The following is a 16,833-nucleotide window of genomic DNA, read 5'->3' as shown; positions in this document are numbered from 1 at the left end:
CAGAACCCTCTTGCGGCAAACACAGAAGACCCCCTCCTGGCAATGTACGGCGCTGCCCGGACATGTGGCGCGCCACTCGCCCGCTACTCACGGCTGTGCGGGGACCGGTGCGAGGCGCGTCGCGGCCCGGCTGTCCGTGCCGATCACGACACTTGGCTCGCGTAGATTGTTTCTCCCTCCGAGACACCGAGTTCTTTGGTTCATTCCGCTTGCTCAGGAGCACGTTTCGTTGCCGCGTCGAACGCTGCGTTGCTCGGCGCTCACCGCGTGATTGGTGGGTGCAAAGTCCGATGCCGGGCGCCTCGTAAGTGATCGCTGCGCCGTAGCGCATTGTCTTACACCCTTTGGCGGGTCGACGGGAACGTTATCACGTTCCACTCTTAAAGGCGAAGCTTAAGCGTCCTGCAATGTTTTTTAATCTTTATTATGCGCATCTTTAAGTCCAGCGTGAACAATAAATGGGCGTCCTTGCACAGCATATGCTTTTCTTACTCTAATAACTTATTCATAAAGAAATCAAATACCCTAGAAGCATTATAGCAGAGTGGGGCGTTTAATACCAGGAACAGTAAAAACAAACGCCTATCAAAAAAATTTGGGGGAGCTTCGCACTACGGGCGCGAAGACTGAGCAAACAGCAAAGCTGGGTGCCCCACCTAGGTTTTTCGGCTGTTTATGCGTGGTTTTGCTTGTGAACTCCACCAAGTTTTCTGCGTGGTGTTGTCGTTAGCCCCCCAAAGAGCAATGAACATTCGGTCATTAAAGTGTGTACAATATCTTGTTTTATTTTAAGTACCAGTCATTTCTTTCGTCCGGAAATGCTTGGTGTAGGATGTGCACGGCAATCTCTAGCTTTTCGCTGTCGCGCACGGAATCAGCGTAGACAAGTTCGAGCCCAAACCACAGCCTATCACACACTCAGCTACTGTGGCCAAACTCACTGCTTAGAAACTCGCAGGCAAACGGTCCATCAGCACCTCCCATGGATTTGCGAACTTGCCGCTGCAAGTTCTCCATGACTCGCAGGCCCGCATCGTTGTGTCGACGCGTCTGGTTGCACGCAAGCTTTTTCTCGGTTACGCGAGCTCGTAACTCCGGATCTTATGCAACTCGCTAACGTTTCGCCGACGCTTCACCGGCGCGATATTCGGGATTAGACAGAAGTCGTCGCATCCATTCTTGAGTTGCGGCGCCGCTCTTCTTTGGGAGGGACGCTCTTCTGTCGCCCCATCTATCTCTTCGTCGGAGACCCGGCTGTTCTGTTGCCGCGGCGGTGGATCCGAGCTGCTGTTATACCCTCGTGGTGACGTCACTGCTCAGATCCTCATCTGTGCATGCACGGGATCCGTACGGCGCGGCGAGGCAAAGAAGCTATGGGGAGCGGTGCTGGCGCGCGCGAAGACGCCATCGCTCTGCGAGGTTTTGCTGCGCTCGTTCGCCGGCCTAACACCAGCTTAAATAGCATCGATGTTAAAGCATTATGTTATGTTGGATAAGGAATATGAGCCTGCAGGAACACAAGGACAACGAGCGTGCAAGAACACTCACAATGGTGATTTATATATAATTTACTCGGGAATTGTGAAGAGAAAGAAAATGTTCACAAATATTTTTTCAGTGACTCACTTCGCTTTCTTTTTTTCACGAGGTCATACAACAAGAAATTACATTATAAAAATATTTATAAAAAAACTTGTAGTACCTGTTCTGCCGCTAGAAATCATGACAAATTCGAAACGCATTTTCCATGTGCTGTAATGGCTGTAAACCCAGTTAACAGTTCACGTTTTTCAACCGTAGATATGAAATCATAGTTGTCACATAAAACGCGCAGTGCAATTGTGCTTGAGTCAAGGTCGGGAAGTATGCATTTTAGCATAAGGATACTAACCACCTTATGAATTACTTGTAAATAAGTACTTGCAATCACTTTCCTTTTTACAATGTTGCATTTCATCTTTTTCTCTTCTATGCAGTAACGTGCATTGCACAATGGACCACTCAGTAAGCACCCTGAAAGTAAAGCCCGGGCCTAACCCACCTATGCTACCGCATAGACCTTACTCATGTGTAACATCAAAAGCTGCATATGCAAGCCACAGATAACTTGGACCTGGTGCAGCACTTATGAGACGTTTAAACAAGCTCATCGCTACACTTCTTGTGCACATTCTTGCGAAACGTTCATAGCATTTGAGGAAGAGAACTCTGGGAATGGTCAGAGAGGGATTCCACATTGTTTTGCTAGTTTCATTAAGCTGAAAGTTTCATATGAGCAGTTATAAACAGTCGAGCTGATTATAGTGTTCTTGTCGCCGGGAAAGTATTCCAAACTGTGAAGTTTGAAGACTCCCTCATAGCGTTCCTTAAAGTTCAGCCAACAGCTAAGATAGCCCCATTAGTTGGTATAATGTAAAACTGTCAATTGCTAATAAGTGTCAAATGCATTATTCATTGCGGCTTAGAAATTTGAATTTTCCTTATGAACTTCATCGTTCGCGCAAACCTTTTGATGGTGATGCTCATTTGAAGTAGTTAGTTTATTTTCCGGGAAAAAGGGTCGGAGGTTCATTGGGGACGACGGGCGACGAGCCTGAGGCGATAGAGACAACGCCGGACGAGCTGTTGGCGAACGAGACTGGAGACAGCGGAATCACGTTGAGCAACTGTTCGATGTAGCAGTATCGTCGGCGTTAGGCAGTTGCTGGTCAAATGAAGGCTGGAAACAGCATGGACTCAGGCCGGAACGGTAATACACATAGGTCAGTCGTGGAAGTGAGGAGGAGATACGGTCGCGGCAATGACAGGCAATGTGACCGATTTGACACCAGGCAAAACAGATTGGTCAATCATCTCCCGTTCGCCACTCGACCGGGTTTAGATAGCCTAGGGGCACCACTGGCTAGGTGAAGGATAAGGTTCATTATAGAGCCGAGAAGTTGCAATAGAACATGTAGAATCAACTCCGAGATATTGGAGTTCTTCGCAGACTATCCGTTGAACAAGTGGTACCACGGGAAAGCCCTTGGGATCACTCACGTCTACAAAAATGTTGGCAGGTAACATTGCTTCCCTGTCGCTTCCAACGATTAGTTTCACGTCTTCTGAAGTCGATGGTCGCTGCATTATGCTGACCTCGCTTGAGGAAGTCGCAGTTATGTTCGTCAAGTGGGTAAACGACGTTGGAATGCGGCGGCTCTTTGCCTACTCAAAGCGTTGGCAATCCTTTATAATATCGCCGCCTGACACACAATTCCTACACATTAGCAAGTTGAAAGCATCGTCAGCAATGCTGTTCAAAACGTGGCCAACCTTGTCTGACTCGTACATGTCAATGTCAGCCTTGTGGCACGAAGCAAGTAGGTCCTGGACGTAAGCGACATATTACTTCATCGACATTTGCGCAAAAGTCTCAAAGTTTTCTTATGGGTGTCCTTCCGCTTGAATGGACGGCCAAAAAAGAGCTTCAGCTTCTGTTACGCGTTTCCCAGTCCGTCAGCTCATCTTCGTTGTTGTCGAACCACGCCCTCACCGTGCCTTGCAAGTAGAACAACTGGCTGGCCAACATCACGGTTGCATCCGATCTGTTGTGGGTATTCACAAGCTCACACACAGTAATACAATCTTCCACGTCAATATTATCGGCGCCACAGGACGTTCCTGGATCTTTCGGATGCACGACGACAACAGTTGGGCTTGTTGTCGCCGCTGGCACAGGCCCCACCTCCTCCGTTATGATACTTATACCGAGGCGATAACCACTGCAGCGCTCCGTGGTCTCTTGGGAAACCCCGCACCAATATGCCTGGAGCAGAATTAGTTAAGCATGGGTGTATTGACAGGGAATTTACCAGTTTTACCAACGCTGCGTAGACAAGTGGGCTGCCCGAACCAGCCGCATGTTCTCGTTTGTTTGTCGCTAAGAACGGCTCAAACCCACTTAAGGGGATTGGCCAAGAATAAAGTGACTTAAGAAAGAACGTTAAACCAATCTAAAAAGAAGCACTATTTAAAAATTTTGGATTGCTGAAAGATAGTTAGCTACATGGGGTTTTATGTTGCGAAAGCAAATATGGTTATGATGCGCCATACACAAAATGCGAATACATAATTTGATTAAAGTGCGTCAAACAAAAAAAGAGTACTTTAGAGTTTAAGGAACCTGTTTCCTTTAGAAATTTAAATATATCATCTCAAGAAACAAACTGCGTTTTTAGTAGCATCAGGGAGGGATGCAGTGGTGTTTACGTTCATAAAATATTTCAGTATTTTAACGCGAAAGCGTTAAGGAGCTCGTATCGCAGAAAAACCGGTGTCGTCGGTGTCGATGGCGTCGGCCATGAGCAAAAAATCCTGGAAGGCAATTCATAAATAAAAAAACTTGCAATATGGGCTGGGTAGGAATCGAACCAGGTTCTCCGGAGTGCTAGACGGAGACGCTACCACTCAGCCACGAGTTGTTTTTCTTTATTGCCTTCATTACAACACCACGCAAACGCGTACAAAGTAGGTCACTTGGTGCAGAGAGGTAATGTTACATAATTTCGAGAGACTGTACATATTTAAAAGGCCCTCAAAGAGGATATCACAGACACCAAAGTGTCAAGCTCCTGAAACCACTCTTTCGGTTCAGTCACGTGCTTGAGGGCATCACGCGTGTACCTAAGACTTTCACTTAGGTGTTCCCTCACAGACCTTTCATCTACATGGGCATTCCTGACATCCATACGCGTTTTCCACATGCTGTTCATACACAAAAGCATTATCAAGTCAGCCGGCACTACCCCTGTGTCTGCACATGATAAGAACCGAATACCGAAAGGACTTGACGGCAGTTCTTTCTTCACAGTTCGTTTGAGAACAGCTCACAAGAAAACGGAGTCATGGCAATCCAAGAAGATGTGCTCAATAGTTTCAGGTTTCTTACATATGATGCAGTTAACAGACCATGGAACAAAGAAGCCCTTGCTTTGCAGCCATGGCTTCACAAGGAGAGTGCCCGAATGGAATTGAAAAAAAGAAAGTTTTCGCGGAAAATCCAACCGGCAGTATTTTAACGCGTTTCAGCACATAGCGTTCAGGTCCTAAGTTATACATCGTACGGTAAACAGGATGCGGCAAGAAAACATCAACCAGATCACTATAAAGTTTCTTACGCGTCACAGAAGTCCAAAATTCATTCGAAAAATGCGCTTTCAATAAAGAAAAGGCCATAACAACTTCCCTCAGAAAGCCAATTGATGTTCGAGTATGTTCATTTGTTGATGAGACAACTCACTCAGGCAAGGAAGAACTCAATCTCACTTGAATAACAGTACGCAAAAATATATCGCTTTGGTCCCTTAAGAAAAAGAGCCTACTTACAATCTGTTTCAAAAACAAATGTTTTAATCCTAGTCCTCCATTCTTCACCGAATGAAACAAGTTATACCAGCTAGTTCTTTCCCAAGTGGATCCCCATAATATACCGCAAACACTCTGTGAAGTTTCTGCCCCGAAATTCTTGCAATGCATAACGCTTGCAGTACACAATACACCTTTGTAGCTAAAAACAAATTGCAAACACTAGCTCTTGGAAACATCGAAAAATTATGCCCGCCCCACCTTTTCTGTCAGATCATTAACTCTTTTTACTTCTTCGATCCAATACGCGGCAGTGTCCCGATAATGTTGTAATGGCACCCCAAGATATTTTCCAGGGGTAACGCTCCAGTTCATAATGCAAAAATACTCGGGTGCCTGTGGCCAGCTGCCGTGCTACAAACCTAGGCACTTAGTCCAGTCGACAACACTTCCAGTTGCAGCGCAAAAACTAACGACCTCTTTGATAGTGTTATTCACGCTTTCTGTATCACGGCAGAAAATTGTCACGTCATCTGCATAAGCCAAAACTCGAGTCTCAATTCCTGCGTAGATAAACCCACGAATAGATTGGCTTTTAATTATTTTCAAACAGAAAGGCTCTAAATACAAGGCAAATAAAAGACGCGACAAACAGCATCCTTGTTTTACTGATGATTCCACTTTTATACTGGTACCTAATTTCCTATTAACTACTAACTTCGCATTGCAATCTTTGTACATCATTCTTACTTCATCTGTTATCACTGGACCGGCTTTAACATGTTCTAAGAGCGAAAATATGACATCATGGACAACTCTGTCAAATGCCTTTTCCAGATCAATTTGTATCATAGCGACTCTGTCCTCACTTTCATCGCAACATTCGCGTATGGCCCTTGCAGTATGTATATTCGAAAAGATCGATCTGCCTTTGATACCGCATGTCTGATGGGGGCCCACAAGTTCTTTTATAACTGTCTGCAATCGTCGCACCAGTATTTTAGTGTACACTTTATAGTCCGTATTTGTCAAGCTTATTGGTCTGTAGGATTCAACCGCCAAAAGTTACGCACGATCTTTCACTTTAGGAATTAAAATAACGTGCGATGTCCGAAAAGAAGGAGGTGCTTCCTTATTCTCGTACATCTCCTTTATCACGCGGTGTAATGCTACAGCTATTCCACTTTTAAAGATCTTATAGAAAGCCCCTCCCAGACCATCAGGCCCCGGCGACTTGCCGGCACTAAGTTCGTCAATCGCATCCTGAACTTCTGAAAGGCTTATTGGTCTGTCGAGCTCCTCAGAGACCTCGTCTGATAATGTTGGCATTGATGGCAAGAAGTAATTTCTAAACCTTTACATATCACATGTCTTTTTCCTCATCAAACTTTCATAATAAGATTCAAATGCGTGCTCCATCATTCCAACATCACAAGTGACTTCCCCTTGTTAACTTATTTCTGTTATTTCTTTGGAAACCGCGTGTTTCTTCTCGGCATTTATTGCTCGCTTGGTAGGCGTCTCTCCCATCCATATACTCTCAGCCCTTGCCCTTAACACCCCACCCCTGTACTTTTCTTCATCCATCACTTCAAGCTCAGACTTGATTTCTTTGATTTCTTTCGAAAATACGCCAGGCGAAGAGCTTTCTGCGCTGAGCATATATTTTAACCTAAGGTGTCATTCCTTCTCACGTTCTTTTTCTTTGTGATTGACTACGCATGCTCTTTCAATCGCGGTGAGTTTAACGTCTCTTTTGAAGAGTTCCGATTCCGCAATGAAGAAGGTTGACGTAGTTGGGCTGAGCAAATTTTCGAGCTTTTCTTGAACTGCGTTTTGAAAAAATCGTCTTGCAAAAGCTCATCATTTTACTTCCATAAATCCCAGCTGAATTTCGATGGTTTTTGTTTCTTTCCTATGGTTGACATAACGAGGCAATGATCGCTAAAACTAACATGTAACGCTTGATAACTTGAAAATAAAGGTACAAAGTTTAACGAAGCATAAATTCTGTCTAGCCTGCTATGACACTGACCTTGGTAGTGCGTATACATAGTATGGCTTTCGCTTGACAACACATGACCAATGTCTTCAAGCTCTTCTTGCCTTACAATCGAACTTAAAAGCAACGCACTTTTATCACAAACACTGGCCAACTTAGATTTATCTTCTGGAAAGCAAACGCAAATAAAATCACTCAGTAATATGACATGCCTTTCACAGTTCAAGTACTGCTTAACATCACCAAAAAAGACTTCCCGCTTCCGTGCTACTTTCGGAGCATAAACACATATAGCCCTCCAAGGCATCTCTGAAACAGTAAAATCGCAGAGGACCATTCTACCATCCTCGGATGAGGTGACGGCTTCAGCTACAGCAATGCTGTTACGCAACAGAATAAGGCAGCCCCCAGACCTACCCGCCGCATGACATACACTTACGGTATATCTGGGACGGAAAACGTTAACCATTTATCCGTGTATTCATCACTTGCAATTTTTGTTTCTTGAATGGCCAATAAGTCAATATTATTTTCTAGAAGAATACGATTAACTTGGCATTGCCTTCTACGCCCGCTAAGTCCACGCACGTTCAGCGTCGCGACACAAAGACCAGTGAAAAATTAGCTGCCATTTAACGGGAGGAGAATCTAAACCAATTACCACACATCGTCCGTCTCGCAGCTGCTACGATGAATCGACGGTCTAGGGAGGCGGACCATAGTTTTCTCGACTTCAAAGCGCAACGACGACGGCCGACGCACATCCTGCCCACAAACCCCAGTTCCCAGACCCCAACAACAATTTTGCTATCCCAGGTACGCCTACGCTAACGCTACTAAAACCGAACCCGGATGACTACGTGATCATTGTAAAGCCACGTGAGCATATTTCCTTGCACGAAGCCTTCTCCGAGAATCGCTACGGGACCGCTTTCACGGCTTACCTCGAGTCCGAGCGGGCAGAGACCGCATCGATTCTCCCTTCGAGAGAACAAAATTTGATTGTGATCCATACTCCGGACCTCGAGACGGCAGACCGAGTGATCGGGGATTTTTCTGTCAACACCGAACGCGGAGCGGTCCCGCTCCAGGGATACCTACGGCAAGATGGCGGAAACGTTGGCGGAAACAAGATGGCGGAAACGAAAAGCAAAAGGTGCGTTGGAGAGCAGGCACCATTGTTGAAGTGAGAAAATTTGGCACATCGCACAAAGCGCGTGTTACCTTCGCCGGAAAGGACAAACCGCGTTTTGTTCACTATGACAACATGGTGGTACCCGTCCAACCCTACTACCGTACAATCCCGGCCTGCGGCAAGTGCGGTGCTGTCGGCCATAGGATGGACGCATGCCCAAACCTGAGACAGGACACTTGCGGTCTGTGCGGGCAACAGATTCCACTCGTGGAGGGGGTGCGGGCCCCTCACGAATGCGTGCCCAAGTGTTCAGTGTGCGGTGGTGGACACGCCACGAACTCCCGCGAGTGCACTGCAAAGTTCCGCAACTCCAAGATAGCCGCCCAAAATGGCGGCATGACCATAACGGCGATCAAGAAAAAACACCGCCATCTTGAGCTTCCCGGTAGGTCGCCGCACGGGGACGTCACCAAGACCGGCAAGCCAGCGCCCCCTACCGGAGAAGCCGGGAGGCAATCTACGGCGCCACCACACGGCGTGGCCGGGGCCTGGGCCGACGCCGTCAAAAAAGGAAAACAGGTGAGCGGCGCGGGCAGGGCTGCTTCCTCCTCCCCTGCCTCTACTCCTCCTGCGGCGCTCAGCGCCGAACAAAACATGATCGCGGCTCTCCAGGCGCAAAATGAGATGCTGCTAAAGAAAATTACAGCACTCGAAGCAAAATTGACGCAACCCCTCCCTACTCCCGCAGTAGAAGTAATGGAAAGCGAGACAGAAGCGCCGGCGGAGGCACCTAGCGCGGTAGCCGCTCTCGAGGCCCGGATCAACGCCCTCGAGGCCCGTATGGACAGCCGGATTTGCGCTCTTGAAACCGAAATCTCCGCGGCCATGAATGCCGCGATTGCCAAATTGACAGAGATGATTCCCTCTCTCATAACTCAACAAATCGCGCAAACCTCTCGCACCACCCGACGAGCCGGCCCAATTAAAGACGTGTCTGGCCGGTACCCCAAAATGTTTCGACGACAACTCGATTTCGATGACGAAGACAGTTGCTCACTCTCCGGAATGGAGGATGCTCCCCTCCCCGTGAGTGCTGGCGGTAGAACATCGTCTTCGCAACCCCCTACCAATCTTACCGATCATGGTGGGCACCCCTAAATTCAGGAAATTCCCCCGATCCAAATTGGCCATCCCCATCCTAATTACCCAGTGGAACTGTCGAGGTTTCAAGGCCCGCGCTAAGCGGGCCAACCTACGATTTTTTCTCAGAACATTCGAGCACCTTCCTGCTGTGGTAGCCCTCCAGGAGCCAGGGAGCGGCGCCAAACTTACAAATTACACCACGTTTCAGCAGGACCCCCTCTCCTTTATCTGCGTGCATAAAAATTACACGGCCAACTTCGTTGACCTTGACCTCAAAACAGGACCCACCACTACACGTTCTCAACATTTATTGTTCCCCTAAGTTAGACAACATCACTTTCGCAGACCTTTTTAGCCGCGCCTTAAAGGCTGCGGGCAGGGATCCCCTGGTGATCGTGGGCGATTTCAACGCCCCCAGCACACTTTGGGGATACGCGCGTGAAGAGAAACGTGGACGTAAGCTGGCGGAACTTATGTCCACGCTGGGCCTTACTCTCCACACCGACCCTGCCCACCCAACTCGCGTGGGTAACTCCGTGACCCGGGACACGTGTCCGGACCTTACCCTCACCAAAAACATTCAATATGTAGACTGGGTCAACACCGAAGAAACCCTCGGTAGCGACCACTGCATACTCAATACAGCTATTCGCACCCATCCATTGGCAAGACCTTTCACACAGGCAAAATTGCCCGATTGGACCAAATTCCGACAAACATACACCAACTCGACCCCAATTCAGGAGCAAGGGTACCACGTCTGGGCCCAGCAATTGGTTTCCACCCTTCGCTCCACGGAAACTCAAATTCAACTCTCAGAGGCGACCCCGGAGGTGGACAACCACCTCCTTCACCTCTGGGAGGCCCGGCACAGCCTTGTCCGCCGATGGCGCCGGCAAAAACACAATCGGAAACTCAAAATTCGCATCGCTGAGCTCACCCAACGAGCGGCAGAGTACGCGGCCCAACTCGCTGACTCTAACTGGGTGGACCGATGCAACACGGCCGCGCGACAAATGTCCAGCCGGAGTACGTGGCGCCTCTTCCGCGCCCTAATCGACCCCACCCAAACTCGAGCAGAAACACAAAAACATCTCCAACGAGCCATTCACTGCTTCGATGGAGACACTTCAAAATTGGCATGCAAACTCCGAGATCAATACCTCTGTACTCAGCAGGACCCCCGAGGGCCCGCGTACTCGTATGCAGGTTCCGAGAACGCGGAGATGGACCAACCGTTCCAGCTGCACGACCTGAAGGCGGGCCTAGCAAAAATGAAGCGAGGAACGGCACCGGGACGGGATAAAATTACAGTCAAATTACTTGCCAACCTTCCCGACTCTGCCTACTCCACACTCCTCGCTTACATGAACTCCATTTGGATCGAGGAAACACCCCTCCCAATTGATTGGAAGACCGCTCTGGTCACTTTCATTCCAAAAGCTGGTAAAGCCATCAACACAGACAGCCTCCGCCCCATCTCCCTTACTTCTTGTGTGGGAAAATTAATGGAGACGATGGTGCGCGACAGGCTGTCTGAGTTTCTGGAGAACAAAAATGTTTTCGCAGACACCATGTTCGGATTCCGCCCACACCGGTCCGCACAGGATGTCTTGCTTCAACTTGACCGAGAAATTCTCGACCCGATCGAATATCCCCTAAGTGACAAAGTAGTACTCGCTTTGGAATTGAAGGGGGCCTTCGACAACGTGACCCACGAAATTATTCTAACACATCTTTCCCAAACAGATTGCGGCCGAAACACCTTTAACCACATTAGGCAATTTCTCACTGACCGACAATCATACATTCGGATTCAGGACAGCGAACACGGCCCATACCAATTAGGCACGCGAGGGACCCCGCAGGGAGCGGTCCTCTCGCCCCTCCTATTCAATTTGGCGATGATGAGACTTCCCGCTCAGCTGGCGAGGGTCGACGGCATCCAGCACGCGCTGTATGCCGACGACATCACCATCTGGGCTAAACACGGCTCGGTAGGAGAAATGGAGGCCAACCTGCAGCAAGCGGCGGACATCGTAGACAACTATGCCCGTCGATGCGGCCTTCAGTGCTCCCCGTCCAAATCTGAATTTGTGCACATACGCCCCTCACCAAAGTGCACCACCAAAATCGACCTCTCCCTTAACAGTGGACCCATACCCGAACACGACGAGATCCGAGTACTGGGGCTCTTTATTCACAAAAATCGCAAAGCTGACACAACATTGGCCAAATTGCGTAAGGTGGGGGACCAGGTGGGCCGGATGGTCCGCCGGGTTTCGAACAAGCGCGGGGGGTTACGATGCAAAGACGCCTTGCGGCTGGCGCATGCATTTGTAACCAGTCGAGTCCTTTATTCGGCTCCATACCTCCACCTACGCAAACTTGACGAGAATGCACTCGAAGTCATTCTCCGTAAAATCTATAAGCATGCCCTCGACCTCCCGGTCAGTACCTCCAACCTGCGCCTCCTGGGCCTGGGGATGGTGCACACCTTTAAAGAGCTGCGAGAGGCACACTTGATGAACCAATACACGAGACTCTCTAAAACGCCGTCGGGTCGCCGCCTCCTTGCCCGACTACACATCCATCATTCAATACATACGGAAGAGCACGTACATATCCCATCACAGTGGAGGTATGCCCTGCACGTGCGCCCTCTTCCGGTCAACATGACACGAGAGGACCATAGTGGCAGACGCCTCGCGCGGGCGGAAGCCTTGGCTCGCCACTACGGACACAAACAGGGAGTCTTCTACGTGGACGCCTCCGGCCCGTACCATGGGGGTTGGTACACGGCCGCAGTCGTCCCCCGAAACACAGCAGTAAACGGACTCACTTTCCGTGCATACAACATTACACACGCGGAGGTGGTTGCCACCGTGCTAGCCGCCGCAGATACACACTCGCGGGTCCTCATCACCGACTCGAGGGGTGCTTGCCGCAATATTGAGCAGGGGCACATACCGTACCTTGCCTACAAAATTTTGCAAAACAGCGACTATCTCGGTGCCCCCTCCCACCGTACGATTATCTGGACTCCCGCTCACACGGGCCTCGAAGGAAACGAGACGGCCGATGCCGTCGCCCGCGCGCTCACTTTCCGGGCATCACCTTCGTCCCCCACCGATCCGGACCCCGAACCCAATCCCGCCTATACTTTCAAAGAGATCGTTCAGCTCCAGCAATCTGGCCATGCCATCTATGCCAAGCCCTGTAAGGGCCTCACAAAGGCGGAGGAGCGCATTCTCCTTCGCCTTTATACCAAAACTCTGCTGTGCCCGGCAGCCTTAAAATACTTTGACCCCGCTTGCACGGGGGAGTGCCCGCACTGTGGGGAAAAGTCCTCAGACATTTTCCACATGGTATGGGCATGTCAAAAAACTCCAAATCTAACCCCCCTACCCAACCCTTCCCGGGAGGACTGGGAGGCAGCCCTGCTCGGCTGCTCTGACCTGACGGCCCAACGGGCCTTGGTCGAGCGGGCCCGGGCGGCGGCCGACGCCAATGGGCTCCCGTAAGGGGGAGCCCACCTAGTGTTGACGCAAAACCTATCTAAATAAATGTTTTTCAGACAGACAGACAGACAGACAGACAGACAGACAGACAGACAGACGCTAACGCGGAGGCGTCTGGGTTGTAGAACGGCGTTTGGCTCGAACGCCGGGCTTGGGCTTGAACGCCGGTCGGCGTCCCGGGGTAGCTTTCGGTGGAGGCTCGTCACTCCCAGTCTCTTGATCCTTGTCCTCTCGCTCATCCGCCTCTTCGTGAAACCTCTTAGCAGGTGCACTACTTGACGTTGGCACCACGGTGTCGTCAGTGTAATGCTGTTCCCCGGTCGTCACTTCTGCTGATGTGCAAGTTTCTTTGGACTCTTTTACCTCGACCTCTATCGAGTTAGTTGGTTCTACCGTGTCATCCCATGGGTCTTTCCAGCCGTCCGAGGACTTGGCTTCATTAACAGTCGTTGCCTTCTTCAGGGGCATTAACACCGAGGGCTGGTTCTCTTTCCCTCCGCCTGCGGCTTCCACAGCGTCGACCACGTCCATCAAGTGATCTGTGACATCTTCCTTCAATGCCGGGCCTTTCATTGTGGCATAGGTTCGGACGCGCTGGGTCTCGTCGTGGCCGAAACGACGACAAAGCCCACAGCGTGGTACACGGCACTCGCGTCGTATGTGCCCGATGTCGCGGCATCGGAGGCAGAGGGGAGCTCTGCCAGGGACGTGCACGAGCGCAACATCTTCCGCCACTCGCAGCTGGTGGGGCAAGTCTTCAGCGGTGACGCCTGCTTTCAGCTTAATAGTGAAAGTACGGGCGGTTGACCCTTTGTCAACGCATCCTTGTACCCGCCACCTGTCCCTGGTGATCTCAGTCACCTTTCCAAAAAGCGACAAAGCAGTGCGAACGTCATCGTCAGGTACACCGTGAAGAAGCCAGTAGAGCATGATACGAACGCCTCGGCCACACGGGTCGACGACCACACAGCGGTGGTCCTTACATCAAAACCGTCTGCAGCGATAATCCTCTTTTGCCCTTCTTCGTCCTTGAAAGTCACAGCCAACAGATGGTTCATTTGATGTGCACCCAGCGCAACCACTTCCGGCATGAGAGACAGCCGTGTAAGAGCGTCTCGACAATGTTCCGCTTTGTAAGGCCTCGCCTTAACATCACCTTGTAGAAAAAACGTATGCAGAACGGGCGCACCTAATGGCCGCGTTGGTAAAATCATTTGGTAGTCCTGGGGTGCTATGCAGGATGCGCCGAGTTTGGCGAAACTTGGGATCTTCACGAGCTATGGCGACACCCCAAGATGAAAGCACAAATGGTACCGAGACACAGTTTATCTTTCCACAAGCCTCCAGTTTCATTGGTTTATCTAGATTCACTCTGGGTGGCTATCATTCCTTGGGCGTTGCCTTCTGGGCGGTCGACAAACAGGGGCTCACGTGATCATACCGTCGGTGCATGGTCGTGCCTTCTTTCACTTGTTTGTCGTTCCACTGAGTGCATTACACGTACAAGCGAGTTATAAAACAAATGCATTTAGTACAATATCATTAGTTAGTTTAACGTGGTTTAAAGGCATTTTAAAGCTTACAAGATGTAGACTGAATGTGTATTCGACTAATTTGCTATTTAGTACGCTTCGCATTATACCACGAGGGAACGCTGTGGTGGCGTCATCACATACATTCATCGGGCGAGCATGGCGGCTAAACATTGAAGCCCAGTGTAAACAAACTCGTACAACGAGCTTGCAGTGCGCGTCGTAGTGATCAGGCTCGAAGATTACCACTGTTTCTTGGATAGTTCTGTTCCTCCGTGAGCAATATTTCCGTGCACCCCGAAAGACTGCCAATAGCTTAGGCGATTTTACAGATCGCAACGCGCACCTACTGTTCACGGCACAATCCTGAACAAACAACTTATCCGGTGCTGCTTCTGTGAGTGCGCTGAGTTCCTCCCCTCTGCGTGACTGCGAGCGTCACGAATATTGCATAGCGTGTGCTAAAGGAAGACAGCCGATATAGCTAAGGTGCGACAAGGAGGTGGTGCCGATGGTGGATCTCGCAACCAACACAGTGAAGGAGACATCGACAAACTGCAGATAAGTATATTTCTACTGTTTCATATTTAGCATAATAGTAGTGCACGGATTAAGTCACTATCGTAGTAACGAACTGAATGTCCAGCAGTTTAAAAAAGGCATTGAGAACCAATGAGTGTTCCTGCTTTTACATGTACGTGGGCCCGCGAAAATATGGAAAAGATAAAGGTAACCTTCACTAACTTGGTGAGATACCAGAAATTCATCAGTGACATTCAGCCCGCAGAATCTATGAAATAGTACCTTTATCCAGGTGAAATATCAATAGCAGGTACTGATGTAAAGCAGGAAACTTATACAAAAATTTCATGGTTTGAACAGCACATGGGAGGCATTCCCGAATCGTGATCGCCACATTACCGATATCCTTGAAAAATGTTTAGATTCATTGCATTCTACCGGTTATGCAATATGGCACATAAACCTGGAGGTTAACAAAGAAATTTGAGAAGTCGAGGACTGTGCAGAAAGTGAAGTAACAAAAATTGTTGGAGATAGCATTAAGGCAGGAAGACAGTGGCGTAGTAAACCGTGGCAACTGATAAGCTAGCTCAGATTAAGAAAAAAAAATGGAATCGGCGGGCAGGCCATGCACGTCTTCAATCACTCGTTGCCAATTTATAACAGGTGATTACATAAGCGTGACAGAATGGATGTCAAGAACTGCAGCCGAGGATGGTAGAAAATTGCGTAATGGGACAAAAATATGATGTTTGTAGGCATAGGATGCAATCAGCTCGCATAAGACGGGATTGTAGGGAGCGGCATTGGTTTTGCAGTGAACAAAAATAGGTTTGTGGTGCTGACAGTAGAGACTTGTGAGGGTGCGAGGACACCTCAGCTGTTGGCACACTAGTAAACATTACAATTGGCTCTGAAAAAAACAACTAAAGGCTTCCACAGTTAAGGGCATTTAGTACCAATAGTGCAATGAGCATTTTTATTTGTAAATATTGGTTTATATGTGGTTGATTCATTCCAACAATCCACTTTTTTTGCAGCAAAACATTCTGCTGCTGGAGGCACTCAACCACCTGGTGGCAGTAGGCGAGCGCCAGGCACGTGCTCTTGAGAGTGTGGCAAGGTCCAGAGGGCTGCTCTGCAACAGTAGGATCAGTGCCCTCACTGCTCTCCAGTCGAGCCCCCCGAACACACCTTATAAAGGAGCTTTCAGTTTATTATTTTGTTTATTATTCAAGAGCATGAATAAAATTATTGCAGTAAACATTGTGCTGTGCATATTGGGACACTTGTAACATGCACTTGGTGTCTCTTCAAAATGGGCAATAACGTAAGACAACCTGTGCCACTCTTGGACCATGTAAATGAAAAAGACACTAATGCAGCATATACGTCATTGTGCTGTTTGTTCTTTTTATGTGCAAGAATAGAGTGGGTGTTGATTAGCCACAAGATGAATGGTGTGTGTATTTCACAATGAAAAGACAGGAAACGGCATGAGCTTAATAATGCTATCACCTATAGACTGTGCATATGAATGCAACACTCCCTGATTTAAACGTGCCATTACATGCCATATTCTTTGACAATGTCATATATTTGCATGTACTAATTTTCACACAGCTTAAGCCCATG

Source organism: Dermacentor andersoni, chromosome 3, assembly GCF_023375885.2.
Source record: "Dermacentor andersoni chromosome 3, qqDerAnde1_hic_scaffold, whole genome shotgun sequence".
NCBI lineage: Eukaryota > Metazoa > Arthropoda > Arachnida > Ixodida > Ixodidae > Dermacentor > Dermacentor andersoni.
The sequence above is the reverse complement of the archived record's forward strand: the minus strand, read 5'-3'. Positions refer to the sequence as shown.